Raw genomic sequence first — 18,549 nt, forward strand, 5'->3', positions numbered from 1 at the left:
ACTTGTTCCTTGGAATACCTTTAGCCTTTGCCTTGATCTGTATTTAACAACAGTGTAAAACTTAATCACACGTCTGGATCCCAGAGCTCATTTCAGGAGATATCATGGTGGTGTCATTCATGAAGCCAGAGTTCCAGCTCTAGCATGGCTTTAGCAAGACATGGCTTTAGCAACCATGAGTGAACTTTTCATCCAGTGCCTTAGGATTCCTGGATTTCATGTTCCATGGAATGTGATTTCTAAGGAAGAAGTAGCAGAGACATTCCAAATTGTTACTTAGAACCACTACACAAAGAAAATACGGACAGTAATGTGATTAAAACATCCAGCATAGTGTGGTCATATAGTAAACACTCAACTTACACTGTTTTAATAAATATTGAACAAAAAATAAGGCCACAAAGCTTGACTCAAGAGCATTATAAATTCAAGTCGATCTCACTTTTATGAGAATACTGACCCAGACACCCCTGAAACAAAACAGGATGCCATGAAAAGAGACAATCCTTAACCAAGACAACATTATGCATATTTTTCCAAATAAAGAAGAATTAAAGAACTCATTAGAAAAGAAGAAATTTAGAAAGAGATCTGTTTTGTACGATTACAAACATTAAATCTGTTATAATCATGAGAAATTGATGTAACCACACCTAGAGTTTTTGTCTTCTCTCATCACAGAGTCTAGATTTTTCAAGGGAAGAAAAAATTCTGAACATTTAAGACAAAATTCTAAAAATAACCCCCAAATTTGGGTTGCTTTGCTGCTTGAAGTTTCACATTTTCAGTTTTATTATTAGGTTTCCAAATGTCTCATGATTTCTTTCTGACATACTAACATTTTTGTAATCAAACCCACCAGCAGAGTCCTCACTTGGTGCCACCACTCAAAGTGGGCAGTGAAGTAAACTGCATGGAAACCAGGGGGCAGTGTTTCATTTGAGGGGTAAGGGGAGGGAAATGACCAGCTATCTTCACTGACTGAAGGACAAGAGCATTACCAGATACAAACGTGCTCGGTTCCACAGGGTCCAGAGGAAGGTAAGATTTCCCTAGGGTCATTGCCTTGCATTTAGTGACTTCTATGCATGAACATTTAGACACACCTCCAAATGCTGATGGTAATGGTGGAAAGAAATCTAAGTGGAGGCATTCATTGTTTTTGACGTGTAAGGTGCATAGCTTTAACATCTGAGTGGTTCCAGAGGAAACTGCTGCTGTTGCCAAGTCACTTCAGTTGTGTCTGACTCTGTGTGACCCTTTGGACTGTAGCCCGCCAGGCTCCTCTGTCTATGGGATTCTCCAGGCAAGAATACTGGAGTGGGCTGCCATTTCCTCCTCCATGGGATCTTCTCAGTGTAGAGATCAAACCCGCATCTCTGGGGTCCCCTGCTTTGGTAGGTGGATTTTTTACCACTAGCACCACCTGGGAAGCCCCAGAAAATATGCTGCTGTATTTAAAATGGATAACCAACAATAACAAGTTTCATGTTACTGTATAGCACATGAAACTTACTTGGCAGCCTGAATGGGAGGAAAGTTTTAGGGAGAATGGATCCATGTATATGTATGGCGAGTTCCTCCACTGTTCATCTCAAACTGTCATGGCATTGTTAATCGACTGTACTCCAAAACAAAATAAAAGGTAAAAAAAAATGTGTGCTATGGAGGCAAGAATTCACATGCCGATTATGCTCCTTTATATTTGCTGTTTGATATGCCATGAGGTCTTTGGCCTCAAAGCTCTATTTACATTTTTCAATGTCTGTGAACTGAAACATGAAGCTTTGGAAACACTTAAAATATGTTTTGATCAATTTCCTGAAAAATCAATGTATGTGACCATGTAAATCTAAAAGAAGAACTGGCTTCACAAGGGGTGATGTCTAACAGACTTAGCGTCTGACACATTCAAGGTTATAAATTTTAATAGCTGAGGAAGCTTGGCTGGATTCCTTTTCGTTGTGACTGCCAGGATGGCTAGCCAATAAATAATCTAACATACTCAAGAACTAACAAGCAGAAAAAGGCTAAATGAAATATACCATTGATAGAATAAGAAGTGGCGAGCAACTTTATTTTTTTGCTGAAATTGGAAATATTATTGATGCTCAGGTAAGAAAAGGAAGCTGTGTCTATTTTACTTTTAAATTATATGTCAGATATGCAACTTTGCCAAAGTACTAGGTTTTTGAAGTCTTATGAAAATCCTTCTTTTGTATTTAGAATGAAATACCTGAAAATTTTATAACAGTGTTTATGCTTTTAAAAAGTAAGAAATCATAAAAATAGCTGGCATCACACTCTTAATATCTCACTTCTCCAAAAAGTAGAATTTGTCTCTTTCTTCTTGGGACTAATTATTTGCAATCTTTCTTTTCTTTCTCCCTTCCTCCCTCCTTCCTTCCTTTTCTTCCTTTTATTTATTTTTTAATTTTTTTGGATTAGTAACTACCAGAATAACAGTACTGCATTTAGACAAGTCTCAGTTGTTTTCTCTAATTATTTTTCAAGGCTTTGGAATGAAATGGATATTTACATTAAGACAAAAGCATTGAAAAATTTGGAGAAGATATTTCCTCAATTCTCTTAAATCAGCAACAGCGGGTGTGGGGGTGAGGAGAATAACATTTGTGTCTATTTGACTCCATCTCCATCTTCCTTCTCTGAGTTTCCTCTTACAGTACCAGGTCCCTACCACAACTCTCTCCAATTCCAGGACCAGGAGTTTTTCTCGTGGTTACACAAAGATCTTTTTTGATAAAGATTAGTTCAGCCTTCTCTTCTGATTTGTTCAATTGTATGCCTTGACCCATTCAGAAGTCCAGAAAGCCTGGTGGAACTGACAAGTAAACAGAGCCTCCTCTTTGGATGACAGGGGCAGGCAAAGGCTATATTTAGACCCCTATTCAACTCCTATCCTACGCAGCTCTGCTTTCTCTCTCCTCACCATACAAGCAAGGGCTTTGAAATCCATCAAACAAGGTTCCAATCTTTCTGTTGCAATTGCCTGACTTATTCAGCTTAGTCTAATGACCCTGTTTTAGCTGGTAAAAGAGGGGGTGCGATCATGACCTTGCACTCTTGCTCAGGCGTGTCCGACCCTTTGCTATCCCATGGACTGTAGTCCTCCAGGCTCCTCTGTTCATGGGATGCTCCAGGCAAGAATACTGGAGTGGGTTGCCATTTCCTCCCCCAGGAGATCTTCCCAACCCAGGGTAGAATCCACATCTCTTGCATCTCCTGTGTTGGCAGGCGGACGCCACCACTGAGCCACCTGGAAAGCACAAAGGAGGTGGTAGCAGATATAAAATTAAATAAGTCCTAGCATATGTAAGTCACTCAAAGTACGCTTCCTCATCTTCAATAACAAGAAGGCAGAGGCTCTTCCCATCAACTGACATTCTCTTATTTAAAAAAAAGATATTAGCTATGGAGAATCTTGAAATATTCCACTTATATGATTAACTACGCTCCATTTAATGACATAAGCCTGCCCTAACCACAAAAGCAGCCTTTGAAATCTGCCACATTTGGAAATGTCTGTGGACTTTGGGATACAGTACACAGGACTCTATCTTCCAAACCTCTATCTTTTCATCTCTCAGAGGCTATAAAAAGGAGTGGTGTTGGCTGGAGAAAGTGAAATTGCTTTCATAAAAACTGGCATGCCCTGAAGTAAAACAATGGAGGAATTGGAAGAACCAGTATTCTCATAATGATTGTTTGAAAACTCTCTCCACTAGGATCCAGAGAATGTTTAGTGCATAACAGTCTGTGCTGGGCCATGTGTTAGGCGATGATGGCGCAGAGATTGTGTCCCAGCCAGTCATGTGCTGGAGCCAATGGTTAAATATTCAGGATTTTGTGAGAAGGTTGTTAAACCCTTGGTAACTTGAAACTGGTGGTGGTGAGCATATTTATCCGGATCAAATTGGAATATGGTACAAGTTAGGCTCCCACACTCCAGAACAGATTTATGAGAACAGCACTGACTCAGCCCTCAAGATCCTCAGGCTTGTCGATGGTCCAGCAGACTCAATCCAATTCAATGCCATTTCCATAGAACAAATCCTAAAATAAAGCACCCACTAGAGGAGCTCAGAGATGAGGTAAATGTAAACTTTGTTTTCCATTTTGATATCAGTATCTATTTGTACCTCTTAAATTGACAAGCCTCTGAAAACCAGATTCTTCTGGAATTTCCTGTTAGTCCATCTTAATCTGTGGTAAAGAGATTTGACTTCAAACTAACACAGCAATACTTAGACGAAACAAGACACAACTTCTCTTCTCAGTGGGCACATTTCTCCTTTTGTAGGATCTAAATATAGCTTTCTTTCATCTATTTTATTTTAAATGAAAAAACACTTATTCTCAAGGCTACATGAGGTGTCATAATAATGTGCACATCTGAAGTTCATTCTGCCAAGTATAGGCAGAACTTGAATTCTTGGTCTTTACCCAAAAATGGCTGATTCCACTTGCTATCAGGGAGAGTTACCTACATTCCCTCTCCCTGCCATTCTCTCCTCTTTCACCAGTACAGAGTAACTTCCGTCATGACTGTCTTTAGCCCTAGCTCCTGTTTGCTTCTTGCCTTGCTTTAAAGTTGATTTGGCGCAGAAGGGGGAATGCCTACAGAGCAGGCTGATGAAGGGCACAATGAGCAGGATTCTTCACTCTGAGACACTTTTTCATGCCAGTGTCCTCACCTTGCTGTAAATGACCGGTCAACTTAAGGTTATCGCGAGAGCTGTGGTAAGAACTGATCAGCACGGAAGTATTAAGCACAGGTACAAGTCACAAGAATCCGCCTCTGGGTCGGAGTTGGAAGGAAGAGAAATGGGTGCCTGCCTTCTTACTTCAGTGGCTTGAATCTAACGTGATGAGAAGTATTGTTAGACATAGTTGGTAGGTTCTGCTGCTGCTAAGTCGTGTCAGTCGTGTCTGACTCTGTGCGACCCCATAGACGGCAGCCCACTAGGTTCAGAGGTCCTACCTATTTCAAGTAGCAAGTAAGTTAGTTGGCTAAAGAACTGAATCACCATATAGATTTCTGGTCAAAAAAGAGTTTGTTATCTGTGCTTAGCAAGAAAACTGGCTCAAAGCATTGGACAATTTTGCCTACAGTTATTCCAAAAGCTATGCTCTTTCTCATGATACATTTGCAATATCTCTTTTGGAGTCTCTCCTGAGTCTGTCATAAATCTCATGAGAAGATTAGCTTTTTTACTTCATTCATACTGTATCTTTGAAACACGCACACACACGCACACACACTCTATATTAAGCAGCTTCATCACTCATTATTTGCTTGTATCACTGCTTAACTATATGCATTTTAAGGGCATGCATGCATGCTAAGTTGCTTCAGTCGTGTCCAACTATTTGTGACCCTATGGACTGTAGAACCCCAGGCTCCTGTGTCCATGGGATTCTCCAGGCAAGAATATTGGAGTGGTTTACCATGCCCTCCTACAGGAGATCTTCCCAACCCAGGGATTAAACTTGTGTCTCCTGCCCTGGGAAATGGGTTCTTTACCATTACTGCCACCTTGGAAGCCCATTTTAAGGGCAGGGATGATTAATTCCTTGATTTTGGTATCCACAATGCCTAGTATTTAGTGTGCTTTATAATATGAGTTGGAAGATGGAAGGAAAGAAGGAAGGATGAAAGGAAGGAGGTAAAGGAGGAAAAAAATAAACTATGCAACTCTGTGCTGGAAAAAAAAAAGAAATTACAAATTGCTTTTGATTGAGTGCCATCCCCATTCCAACTGATTGTATGAAGCACCTAGAATATTATTTTTAAAATCTTAAATCCCACTCCAAACTCACCAAAGCAGGGTCTCTAGGAAGTAAAGATTGGAAATCTCAATGTTTAAAAGTCTTTCCAGTGATTCTGATACCAGCTAGTCCAGGAACCGCATTTTTTTTTTCTTCTCTATCTTGCTTTCAGACTTTATTTTTATTATTATTTATTTTAATTGGAGGTTAATTACTTTACAATTATGAGGTGGTTTTTGCCATACATTGACATGAATCTGCCATGGGTGTACATGGGTCCCCCGTCCTGAACCCCCTCCCGCCTCCCTCCCCATCCCATCCCTCTGGGTTGTCCCAGTGCACCAGCTTTGAGTGCCCTGCTTCATGCATCACACTTGGACTGGTTATCTATTTCACATATGGTAATGTACATGTTTCAATGCTGTTCTCTCAAATCATCCCACCCTTGCCTTCTCCCGCAGAGTGCAAAAGTCTGTTCTTTACATCTGTGTCTCTTTTGCTGTCTTGCATATAAGGTCATTGTTACTATCTTTCTAAATTCCATATATATGCATGAATATACTGTATTGATGCTTTTCTTTCTTTCTTCACTCTGCATAATAGGCTCCAGTTTCACCCACGTCATTAAAACTGACTTAAATGGGTTCTCTCTCTTTTTTTTTTTTTGTAGCCGAATAATAGTCCATTGTGTATATGTACCACAACTTCCTTATCCATTCGTCTGCTGATGGACATCTAGGTTGCTTCCATGTCCTGGCTATTGTACACAGTGCTGTGATGAACACTGAGGTACGTGTGTCTCTTTCAGTTCTGGTTTCCTCAGTGTGTATGCCCAGCACAGGGATTGCTGGGTTGTATGGCAGTGCTATTTCCAGTTTTTTAAGGAATCTCCACACTGCTTTCCATAGTGGCTATACTAGTTTGCATTCCCATTAACAGTGTAAGACTGCCATTGTTTTAATCAGTGACAACATCATGGTTGGAAGTATATATTATCTCTTAAATGCAGTTGTTGATTTGGCATGAAAGACCCTCTTTCCAGGCCCTGGGGATGTACTGGAGAACAAAGCAAAGCCCTCAATGTCAAGGAGCTTACGCTTGCTGAGGGACTATTTTAAGTAGGCTAGTTGGGGAAGGCCTCTTTGAGATGACATTTAAGTAATACTCAAATGAAACCAGTAAAAATCTATCATTCAATATAATTTAAAAAGTCCTCATAATTCCTATAGATCAGAGATCCTTAAACTCTGGGATCTAGTGCCTGATGCTCTGAGGTGGAGCTGATAATAGAAATAAAATGCTCAAGAAATGTAATGAGCTTGAATCACCTCAAAACCATCTCCACCCCACCCCACCCTCAGTCTGTGCAAAAACTGTCTTCCACAAAACCGGCCTCTGTTGCCAAAAAGGTTGGGGACCACGCTATAGGGTAAAGTGGACTCTATGAAAGAGTTTTATAAAATATGTGCTTTAAAGGATATAGTTTTCTCATGCTATGTTTATGAAAAACGCATGAGCCATTTTATTCCACCAAAAGCAATTTGATTTACTTCAGATAAATGTGTATTCAGTAACAAGGCTACTTTAAAAGCAAAGATTATCTTTAAAAACCTATTGAAAAATGAAAAATGCAAGTCCTTAGAATTTTAACTATGTTTCTATGACTAAAATGATAGCACAAAAATAGCTTGAGCTCTAAAATTATATTGTATGAAATTATGGATGCACAAGAATCAGTTTCCTCTGAGCTTTGATAATTACATTTTAAATAGAGTACTGACATGCTGTAATTATAATATTAAAATACTAAGATAATCAAAAGCTCAAAGGGGCATTTTGGGCTTCTAAACGATTTCATAAATGTCATTAAAAATTTTACTGTATTTCAATTACACCATAGGAAGACTATTATTATTTGTACAGTTCTGTTAATATCATAACTGGCCATCTTTTTTGACATAGGTAAAATTATTGCCATTGTATCCACCTAATAACATTGATTTTTAAAATCCTTATTTTATGCAATGGCCTCAGAAAAATTTGTTCGTTTCAGCAGAAAAACAAATCCCTTTACTTTCATTATTTCTTCTTTCCACCTGTCTTGAAGAGTTAGCCTTCCTAATTTTCTAAAGCCGATAGAATTCCCCCCTCCCACCTCTTCATATTCATCTCCTCTCCTGCATACTCCATCAAGTATCTCTTCTCTTGTGATTTTGGCCTCTTCTTTTACATTGGATAACTTCTCTTTTGTTTTCTAATTTATTTTATTGAAGTATGGCTGATTTACAGTGTTGTGTTGATTCCTGCTATACAGCAAACTGATTCAGTTATGTATACATATACATCCTTTTTCCTATTCATTTTGATTATGACATCATAGGATATTGAATATAGTTCCCCATAGGATATAGTTGTTTATCCATTCTATATAAAATAGTTTGCATCTGCTAATTTGAGGATATTCTTTTAAATAACAAAGTATCTCGATTCTCCTCTGTATTGAGAGTAAACTAAGAATATAACATCTTTAAGAATCCTGCAGCTCTTTGAATAATTATTACATCTCTTCTCATTGTGCCCTTCTCTTTGGGGAAAGATGGGACTGCATCCTCTGCCCACAAGTGTATTTCTCTCACTCTCTTTAGTCTTCATTCTATCCTCTTTATTCCACCAAATAGTTGTCTTTTAGGTTACTGGCTCACTGAGCCACCTAGAACTCAAGGGTCTTTTTGTCCCTGACAATGCGCTACTTGATCTTTTTGCAAGTTTTGACCTATATAGCACCTGGTTCTTAAAGTCCCCTTCTATGAGAATTAGTGATTCATTTTTTTTGCTTCAATTTCTACTCCACTGCTTCATTTCAATCTTCTTTACTGCTCTCTCTCCATCAGTCATAAATTCCATTTCTTCACTCATTTTAATATAGCTTTCCTCAGTGTTCCAGTATCAGCTTCTCTTCAGTCTCTTGCTTATTGACTCCACTTATGTTTTTTTTTTTTTTTTTTTTATTTTATTTTTTAAACTTTACATAATTGTATTAGTTTTGCCAAATATCGAAATGAATCCGCCACAGGTATACATGTGTTCCCCATCCTGAACCCTCCTCCCTCCTCCCTCCCCATACCATCCCTCTGGGTCGTCCCAGTGCACTAGCCCCAAGCATCCAGTATCGTGCATCGAACCTGGACTGGCAACTCGTTTCTTACATGATATTTTACATGTTTCAATGTCATTCTCCCAAATCTTCCCACCCTCTCCCTCTCCCACAGAATCCATAAGACTGTTCTATACATCAGTGTCTCTTTTGCTGTCTCATACACCGGGTTATTGTTACCATCTTTCTAAATTCCATATATATGCATTAGTATACTGTATTTATGTTTTTCCTTCTGGCTTACTTCACTCTGTATAATAGGCTCCAGTTTCATCCACCTCATTAGAACTGATTCAAATGTATTCTTTTTAATGGCTGAGTAATACTCCATTGTGTATATGTATCACAGCTTTCTTATCCATTCATCTGCTGATGGACATCTAGGTTGCTTCCATGTCCTGGCTATTATAAATAGTGCTGCGATGAACATTGGGGTACACGTGTCTCTTTCCCTTCTGGTTTCCTCAGTGTGTATGCCCAGCAGTGGGATTGCTGGACGACTTATGTTTTCATTCATTCAGCTATAAAAGTGCTTGTTACTATAATTAAAGTTTTATTGCTATTATTTAGTGATAAATATGTCCCTTGCTATTATGATTACCTAAATACGTATAAACACAAGGATTAGGACAGACAAGAATATAATTTATTGTTTGTAATGCTGTGCCATAAGTGTATTACTGTGTTCAGGGAAGAATATAATGATGGTACTGAGAAGAAATGACCAAATATCCTTCTGTCAATTAGACTTCTCAAATGAGAATATCATTGACCTGGACCATGAAGAACAAATAGAACATTTGTCAAAATATATGAAGAAGAAAAGGTGATTATTCTAGGCAGAAGAAATACTGCATGCAAACATTTGTATGAGAAGTTCTTTATTTTTTATTTCTATGTCACATGGCTTATGAGATCTTAGTTCCCTGACCAGGGATTAAACCCAGGCTTCCTGCAGTGGAAGTGTAGAGTCCTAACCAATGGACTGCCAGAGAATTCCCTAATATATGTAAACATTTAAATCATAAACTACATGATGATAATATTTCCATCTACTTTTCTAGTCATATTTTTACCCTAGGCGTCAAAGTTTTCTTTCTGCATATCTAATGGACTTGCCCACCAGGACAGCTGGGTAGGCTGTCAAAATAAACACTTCCTCTTTCCTTTCTCCCACCTTCTCCTCTATATCTGCTTTCTCAGTTCAGTCACTCAGTCATGTCTGACTCTTTGCAACCCCATGGACTGCAGCACACCAGGCTTCCCTGTCCATCACCAACTTCCGGAGCTTACTCAAACTCATATCCATTGATTCGGTGATGCCATCCAATCATCTCATCCTCTGTTGTCCCCTTCTCCTCCCACTTTCAATCTTTCCTAGCATCAGGGTCTTTTCAAATGAGTCAGTTCTTCTCATCAGGTGGCCAAAGTTTTGGAGTTTCAGCTTCAGCATCAGTCCTTCCAATGAATATTCAGGACTGATTTCATTTAGGATAGACTGGTTGGATCTCCTTGGAGTCCAAAGGTCTCTTAAGAGTCTTCTCCAACACCACAGTTCAAAAGTATCAATTCTTGTGTGCTCAGCTTTCTTTATAGTTCAACTCTCATATCCATACATGACCACTGGAAAAACCATAGCCTTGACTAGATAGATCTTTGTTGGCAGAGAAATGTCTCTCCCATTCATATGCTGTCTAGTTTGGTCATAGCTTTTCTTCCAAGGAGCAAGCATCTTTTAATTTCATGGCTGCAGTCACCATCTGCAGTGATTTTGGAGCCCAAAAAGATAAAGTCTGTCACTGTTTCCCCATCTATTTGCTATGAAGTGATGAGACCAGATGCCATGATCTCAGTTTTTTGAATGTTGACTTTTAAGCCAACTTTTCACTCTCCTCTTTCACTTTCATCAAGAGGCTCTTTAGTTCTTCTTCGCTTTCTGCCATAAGGGTGTTGTCATCTACATATCGGAGGTTATTGATATTTCCCCTGGCAATCTTGATTCCAGCTTGTGCTTCATCCAGCCTGGCATTTCACATGATGTACTCTGCATATAAGTTAAATAAGCAGGGTGACAATAGACAGCCTTGATGTACTCCTTTCCCTATTTGGAACCAGTCTGGTGTTCCATGTTCAGTTCTAACTGTTGCTTCTTGGCCTTCATACAGATTTCTCAGGAGGCAAGTCAGGTGGTGTGGTATTTTCCCATCTCTTTAAGAATTTTCCACAGTCTGTTGTGATCCACCAAGTCAAAGGCTTTGGCATAGTCAATAAAGCAGAAATAGATGTTTTTCTAGAACCCTCTTGCTTTTTTGATGATCCAACAGATGTTGGCAATTTGGTCTCTGGTTCCTCTGCCTTTTCTAAATCCAGCTTGAATATCTGGAAGTTCACGGTTCATGTCCTGTTGAAGCCTGGCTTGGAGAATTGTGAGCATTACTTTGCTAGTGTGTGAGATGAGTGCAATTGTGCACTAGTTTGAACATTCTTTGCCATTGCCTTTCTTTGGATTGGAATAAAAAATGACCTTTTCCAGTCCTGTGGCCACTACTGAGTTTTTCAAATTTGCTAGCATATTGAGTGCAGCACTTTCACAGCATCATTTTTTAGGATTTGAAATAGCTCAACTGGAATTCCATCACCTCCAGTAACTTTGTTCATAGTGATGCTTCCTAAGGCCCACTTGACTTTGTATTCCAGGATATCTGGCTAAAGGTGAGTGACCACACCATAGTGGTTATCTGGGCCATGAGATCTTTTATGTATAGTTTTTTAGCTCAGTTAATAACAAAGTCATTATCCCAATCACCTAGTGATTTCTGGAAAAAGCCTGAACTGTATATTATCTTCTCTATATAATAAATTACCCACTCTTATGAAATCTCCATCTTAATGTTTATTATGTTTGTTCCTTCCTTTCCTTTCAAACTATATGCATTGATTCATTTATTGACTTTTTCTTACAGTACTTATTGAATGCCTTCTATGGCATTCCCATGGTAGCTTCCCAGAGCTATAGCAATGAACTAACCAAGGATATTGCCTTCTCTCATGGCTGTATATTTTATGATAATTAAGTGAATATTTTATGATAATCAAGTGAATATACAAATATTGTATAAGTTTCAGTTCAGTTCAGTTCATTTCAGTTGCTCAGTCAGGTCCGACTCTTTGTGACTCCGTGAATCTCAGCACGCCAGGCCTCCCTGTCCATCACCAACTCCCAGAGTTCACTCAAACTCATGTCCATCGAGTCGGTGATGCCATCCAGCCATCTCATCCTCTGTCATCCCCTTCTCCTCCTGCCCCCAATCCCTCCCAGTATCAGGGTCTTTTCCAATGAGTCAACTCTTCACATGAGGTGGCCAAAGTATTGGAGTCCAAAGTATTGGTGGCCAAAGTATATGAACACCCAGGACTGGTCTCCTTTAGGATGGACTGGTTGGATCTCCTTGCAGTCCAAGGGACTCTCAAGAGTCTTCTCCAACATGACAGTTCAAAAGCATCAATTCTTCAACGTTCAGCTTTCTTCACAGTCCAACTCTCACATCCATACATGACCACAGGAAAAACCATAGCTTTGACTAGATGGACCTTTGTTGGCAAAGTAATGTCTCTGCTTTTGAATATGCTATCTAGGTTGGTCATAACTTTCCTTCCAAGGAGTAAGCGTCTTTTAATTTCATGGCTGAAGTCACCATCTGCAGTAATTTTGGAGCCCCCAAAATAAAGTCTGACACTGTTTCCACTGTTTCCCCATCTATTTCCCATGAAGTGATGGGACCAGATGCCATGATCTTAGTTTTCTGAATGTTGAGCTTTAAGCCAATTTTTCCACTGTCCTCTTTCACTTTCATCAAGAAGCTCTTTAGTTCCTCTTCACTTTCTGCCATAAGGGTGGTGTCATCTGTCATCTGAGGTTATTGATATTTCTCCTGGCAATCTTGATTCCAGCTTGTGTATAAGTTTAGGGATGATAAATTCTAAGCAGAAATATCACTTCATTGGCATGACTTTCTTAAACAGGTTGGGCAGGGAAACAGAAGGTGAAACCAGAAGGAAGAACACCAGTTAAGACTTTGATAGATTATAGCCAAGCAGGCTAGTAAGCATTTTTTTTGTACCTATTTGTGCATAGCACATCATCCTAGGGCTTGGGCATGTTATGGTAGACATGATAGAGCAATTGAGGAGCTACCACAAGTAACTATTAAATGTATCATGCCTCCCCATTCTTCTTCTCTAGTATCTCCCCACTAGTGTCAGCTTCAAGAACTCTAAAGAGGGGCTGACATTTAACAGATGATGAAGGTGTAGAAAAAATTTACATGCATGGGAGCTAAGTTCTTTCAGTCACGTCCAACTCTTTGTGACGCTATGGACTGTAGCCTACAGGCTTCTCTGTCCATGGGGATTCTCCAGGCAAGAATGGAGTGGGTTGCCATGCTCTCCTCCAGGGGATCTTCCTGACCCAGGGATCCAGCCCATGTCTCTTATGTCTTCATCATTGGCAGGGGGTTCTTTACCACAAGTGCCGCCTGGGAAGCCCAGAAAGAATTTACACACTCACTTACATTTTTTTTGATAAATATACAATTCTTTTGATTATTTATGGATAAAACACAGATGAAAATAGTCATTATTTAGTGGGAATACTAATGTCATGGATATTCATTACTTTTTTAAAAAACTGGATATTAGAGATCCCCAGAAGACCAGTCTAGCTTGCAAAACCCTGAGAAAATATTTCATTAAATGAATTCTCACAAGTGACTTCACAAAAATATTGCTGACCTTAAACTTCACAAAACAGCTGTTTAGAACTTATTATAAAGGAACATTTACCTTGGACAATAGAGAAAAGCCTAGATATATTATCTCTAACACAGAAAGCTACTATTTAAAGAGTGATTATACATTACCAGTTCAGTTATCTTCTTCTACATTATTCCTGATTCACAAATTGTGGGGGCGCACCACAAGATAATTAACAGGTTTAATAGAGTAAGGATGTTGGTACTGAATGTTTTATTTAGAGGTAAACAGATTGATTTTATGGGGAGAAAAAACTAGCACTTAGTTTTTTGTTTATTTGTTTGTTGATTTCCCTACTTTTATTTCCAGTCTATAAAAGGCACCAAATGAAATGTTTTTATCAGTAGAATTACATCAGACATTGAATTATACTTACTGTGTTTCGTTTAGTTCTGGCACCCATTTACTCTGGTATAAATTTAAAAATGCAGTCTCCTAACAGGCAATGACTTACCTTCAAAATACAATGTTGTCACAATTCTTTTTTTCATGTACAAGTACAATATGATTCAAGCCAGTTTTAGTCCAAAATGAAGGGGGTGATTTTAACTCTCCATTAGTTAACTCTGAAGAATAGGAGTGAAGTTGGTCTTAAGAAACGTCAGGATCTAGAGAGTTAGAAGTTTTAGTTTCTATCCAAGTACTCTTCATTCCTACCCCACTTCACTGAGTTTTGTCTATATTCTCTTCTATGCAGAGTTTTATAGCCCGGGGTTGGAATACGGGTGTAGAGAGCCCTAAGGCTGCATCATCACAGCTAAGCACCAAAGAACACTCAACTCTATGTGAGGGTGTCAGGTGGTGAGTTGTAGGAGTTTCCACTCCAGTGTTAGCATGGGAAATACAGAGTAAGGTCCTGATTGCCACGGCTTAAATCATATACTATCCATGGGTCAATTATTGTGGCCAGGGAAATAGAATATCCTTGAATCACAAGAGCTATCCTAACCTGGTGGTGGTGACTGGAGGCTGTGATCGGCAATCAGAACTCCATGGACCACAGACTGGGTTATAGAGACGTATCAGGTTGCTGATAAGAAATGAAACACAACTAAAAAATTATCTGTTACAGATACAGTTTTAAATGGCAACCCACTCCAGTATTGTTGCCTGGGAAATCCCAAGGACAGAGGAGCCTGGCAGGCTACAGTCTGTGGGGCTGCAAAAGAGTCGGACACAACTGAGCAACTAAACAACACCAAATGCGTGTTTTTCTAAACATTAAATAAATCCATATTGATAGGACTTCATGTAAATGCATTGCTTTTCAAATTTCTAATAGAAGGACAAGAGAGAGAATCTCTAATATTTTAAAATCCTATCTGAGTCCTACTGTTCTGTTTAATTTTCATTGAGTTACTACATGTGCAGGATATTTTTTGGCCTCTTGCCATGAATGTAAACCCATTGTCCTTCAAGTAATTTAGAGTATAAAAGACAGAGAAGGAAAGAATTCACCTTTGACATGTGTAGCCCTATTTAAGTCTTGTTTTTTCTCTGAGAGTTTTCAAGTTGAACCTCTCCTTGTCCATTGATATTTCTTTGATTTTTTTTTCTTTGTGCTTAAGCTACTTTCCTATATTCTGTCTCTTGCAGATATTATTTTCTGGCACCTCTATCATCTCTATAGCCATCTCTTTTTCACTGGGATTCAAATTTATTCTTGGTTAAAACTATGTTATCCACCAGATCATTCTACTAACTCAGACTCCAGAAACTGTCTTTTTCCTGACAAGAATTATTCTCCACCATTTAGTCCTCTCATCACAGAATCTTGGAACATTTTCAATTAGTACCTCTTCTGGTCCTTTAAATGGAGTCAGTCAGCCAAAGAGAGCAAATGAATGAAACTTTGGGGAAAAGCTCACATCTAGCATTCAACCTTCAGAGTTGGACACCACCGAAGCGACTTAGCAGCAGCAGCAGCAGCATTCAACCTTAACAACCTCCTCCTTGCCCAGTCCCACTGCTATGTCTGCTTTTCATTCTTTTTTTTGTAATCTCTGAATTCGTATCACAATTGAAAACATCTACCCCAGATCCTCACTCGTGTATCTGTAACCCATGTTGCCTCTTTCCTGTGTCCCTGATTTTGCTTGGTTCTGTTCCCTCGCAGACCCCACTTTCTCTGCCTTACCTCAACTCTGGCTCCCACTAGATCTACAAATGCTTCACAGGCAAGAGGTTTTTCTCTACCCATGGTTTTTCTGTCACAGTTTGGGACATGGTCAATATGAATTTTTGGCAGTATCAGCACATTATCTTTTGGTTTTAATCTTTCTAAGAGTTCCTGAGGTAACTTTGTGAGAGGACTAATTATTATGGCTACCAAAATTGTAGAAAAATAACTGACTTCATGATGCTTATTACTATCATAGAAATAGGAGACACTGTAGTCTCAAGTCCATTTCAAATAAGTACATGTTACATATGTACAGTGTGTATACATATATAGACACACACACATATACATATACATTGCCTGCACACACACACACACACACACACACACACATCTATATACACAGGGCTTCTCATCGGCTTAGCGGTAAAGAATCTGTCTGCGAAGCAGGAGCCTCAGGAGATGCATATTCTATCCCTGGGGAAGATCCCCTGGAGGAGGGCATGGCAACCCATTCCAGTATTCTTTCCTGGAGAATCCCCATGGAGAGAGGAGCCTGGTGGGCTACAGTCCATGAGGTCGCAGAGTCGGACATGACTGAAGCGACTGAGCATGCACCCTTGAATATATAGACATGTACATATACACATATATACATTGCCTGCAAAGACTATAGTAAAGGAGCTGAACTCTAACCATCTAATCATCCTGTAATCATTAAAAGAAAATTCAACATTCATAGGGAAATGCAAGTTATCTTTGGAAAGTACTATCTGTGGGAAAAATATACAAAATATTAGAATCTTTAAGAGGATTTACAGAGTAAAATGGAGAAGGAAGTCCGACTCAGGTGTGGAACATCCAACAGCTTTAAAGCTTCTGCCTTAAGTAAAAACAAATACAGCTCTTTCCAATTCCAATTGAACATCATCCTTTTAAGTTTCCCCAGCAAGGAAGGCCACTTTTTCCTCTGGCCAGTGGCCTTTCCAGGAGGAAAGGTATTGAGGTCAAACACAGATGTGCACCTCGTTGCTTGCTCTGTATCCGCTGTGCTCAGACAGCTGCCTCCAGTGTCCAGCCCCGTAAATGCCTGGGATACTTTAAATTCCTGTCATCCCTGGCTTTTCCCCCGATACATGAAGTTAGAAAGTCCAGTCCTTAACTGAGGATACCAGATTCCAAATCTACCTGTTTGGAACTGGTAATAAATATTCTTACCTAGACTGCTAGAAGGGCAATTACCATAGTGGCCAAATATGCAACTAAATTGCTAATCCAAAAATGGTTGTTAAAGATGACTTAGGGCAAGTCCTTATTATATACATGAGACAACTGAGTCCCAAAGTAAAAATTATTTACTCTAAGGACTGAGGCTGAAACTGAAACTCCAATACTTTGGCCACCTGATGCGGAGAGCCAACTCATTGGAAAAGATCCTGATGCTGGAAAAGATTGAAGGCAAAAGAAGTGGGTGGCAGAGGATGAGATGGTTAGATAGCATCACCAATTCAATTGATGTGAATTTGAGCAACTCCAGGAGATAGTGAAGGACAGGAGAGCCTGGGGTGCTGCAGTCTATGGGGTCTCAAAGAGTCAGACACAACCTAGTGACTGAACAACAACAAAATGTCGTATAGTGAGTGAATCCTGTTTTGGAATTCAACTCTTTAAGGTCTGTTGCACTGTCTCACACTGCCTGCCACATTTTTCCCTCTAAACAAAAATCGGAGCATATTTGTTTCTGAAATAAAATCCTTCCCCTGGCTGATGTTTTAGAGAACATGAAGACATTTAAATAATAAAACACTACTAAACCCCTCGTGAACTGCCCTTATTTACACAAGAGCAATGGCCAGTAAGGGATAATCCCTTCCCACTGCACCTTATTCAAAGCTCTGGCAGAGCTTTCATCACACTGTGTGGAATAATCTGTCTCCATATGTATTTTCCCACACTTGACTGCTAGTTCATCAAGAGAATGGCTTATGAACTTATAAATCCATAATGCCTAGCATTACAACAGACATGTAAGAGGAGTTCAGTACATGAGTGGTGCACAAATGAAAAGAATGGACAGAAGCATGGATGCATGAAAGGTCTGAGAAACAAAGCTGCACGTGGAGATGAGCCCATGTCATGCGGAGCAGTGAAAGCCAGACTACCGTGCTTGAATTTGATGTACCCAGACACAGAATAAAGAGACGTGGTGAAAGTAACATTTACCAAGAAGGTATAAATAGGCAGAAGAGAACTATTGCTTTTGGATACAGAGATTCCATTTGAATCACATCAGTTCTTCTTAAACCTATCCATGAATTTAGTGTATGCTCAATGAAACAAAAATAATGCTTAAGAACAAACCTGACAGGAAGAGGGAGCATAGATTTGGAGGACATGCTGTCAGGAAGGTTACATAGCTGAAACTCTACCAGAATACATCCACTCTAAGAGAGGGATTACCAAGATATTATGAATACAAAAACAGTCAAGCCTAAAAATGATATTGTTGCATAATCCATGAAAGATGTCCTAAGTGCTGAAAACCATATTTGACTTACATCTTTATAAACACAGCTCAGATATCACTTCTTGTCAGGAGTGATCTACAGTCTTGGGCAGAACTTCTCTGCTGGTATACCAGAAGTCTTCAAGCAGCTTGAAGCCCCAAAGG

Source organism: Bos mutus, chromosome 12 (genome assembly GCF_027580195.1).
Source record: "Bos mutus isolate GX-2022 chromosome 12, NWIPB_WYAK_1.1, whole genome shotgun sequence".
Lineage (NCBI taxonomy): Eukaryota > Metazoa > Chordata > Mammalia > Artiodactyla > Bovidae > Bos > Bos mutus.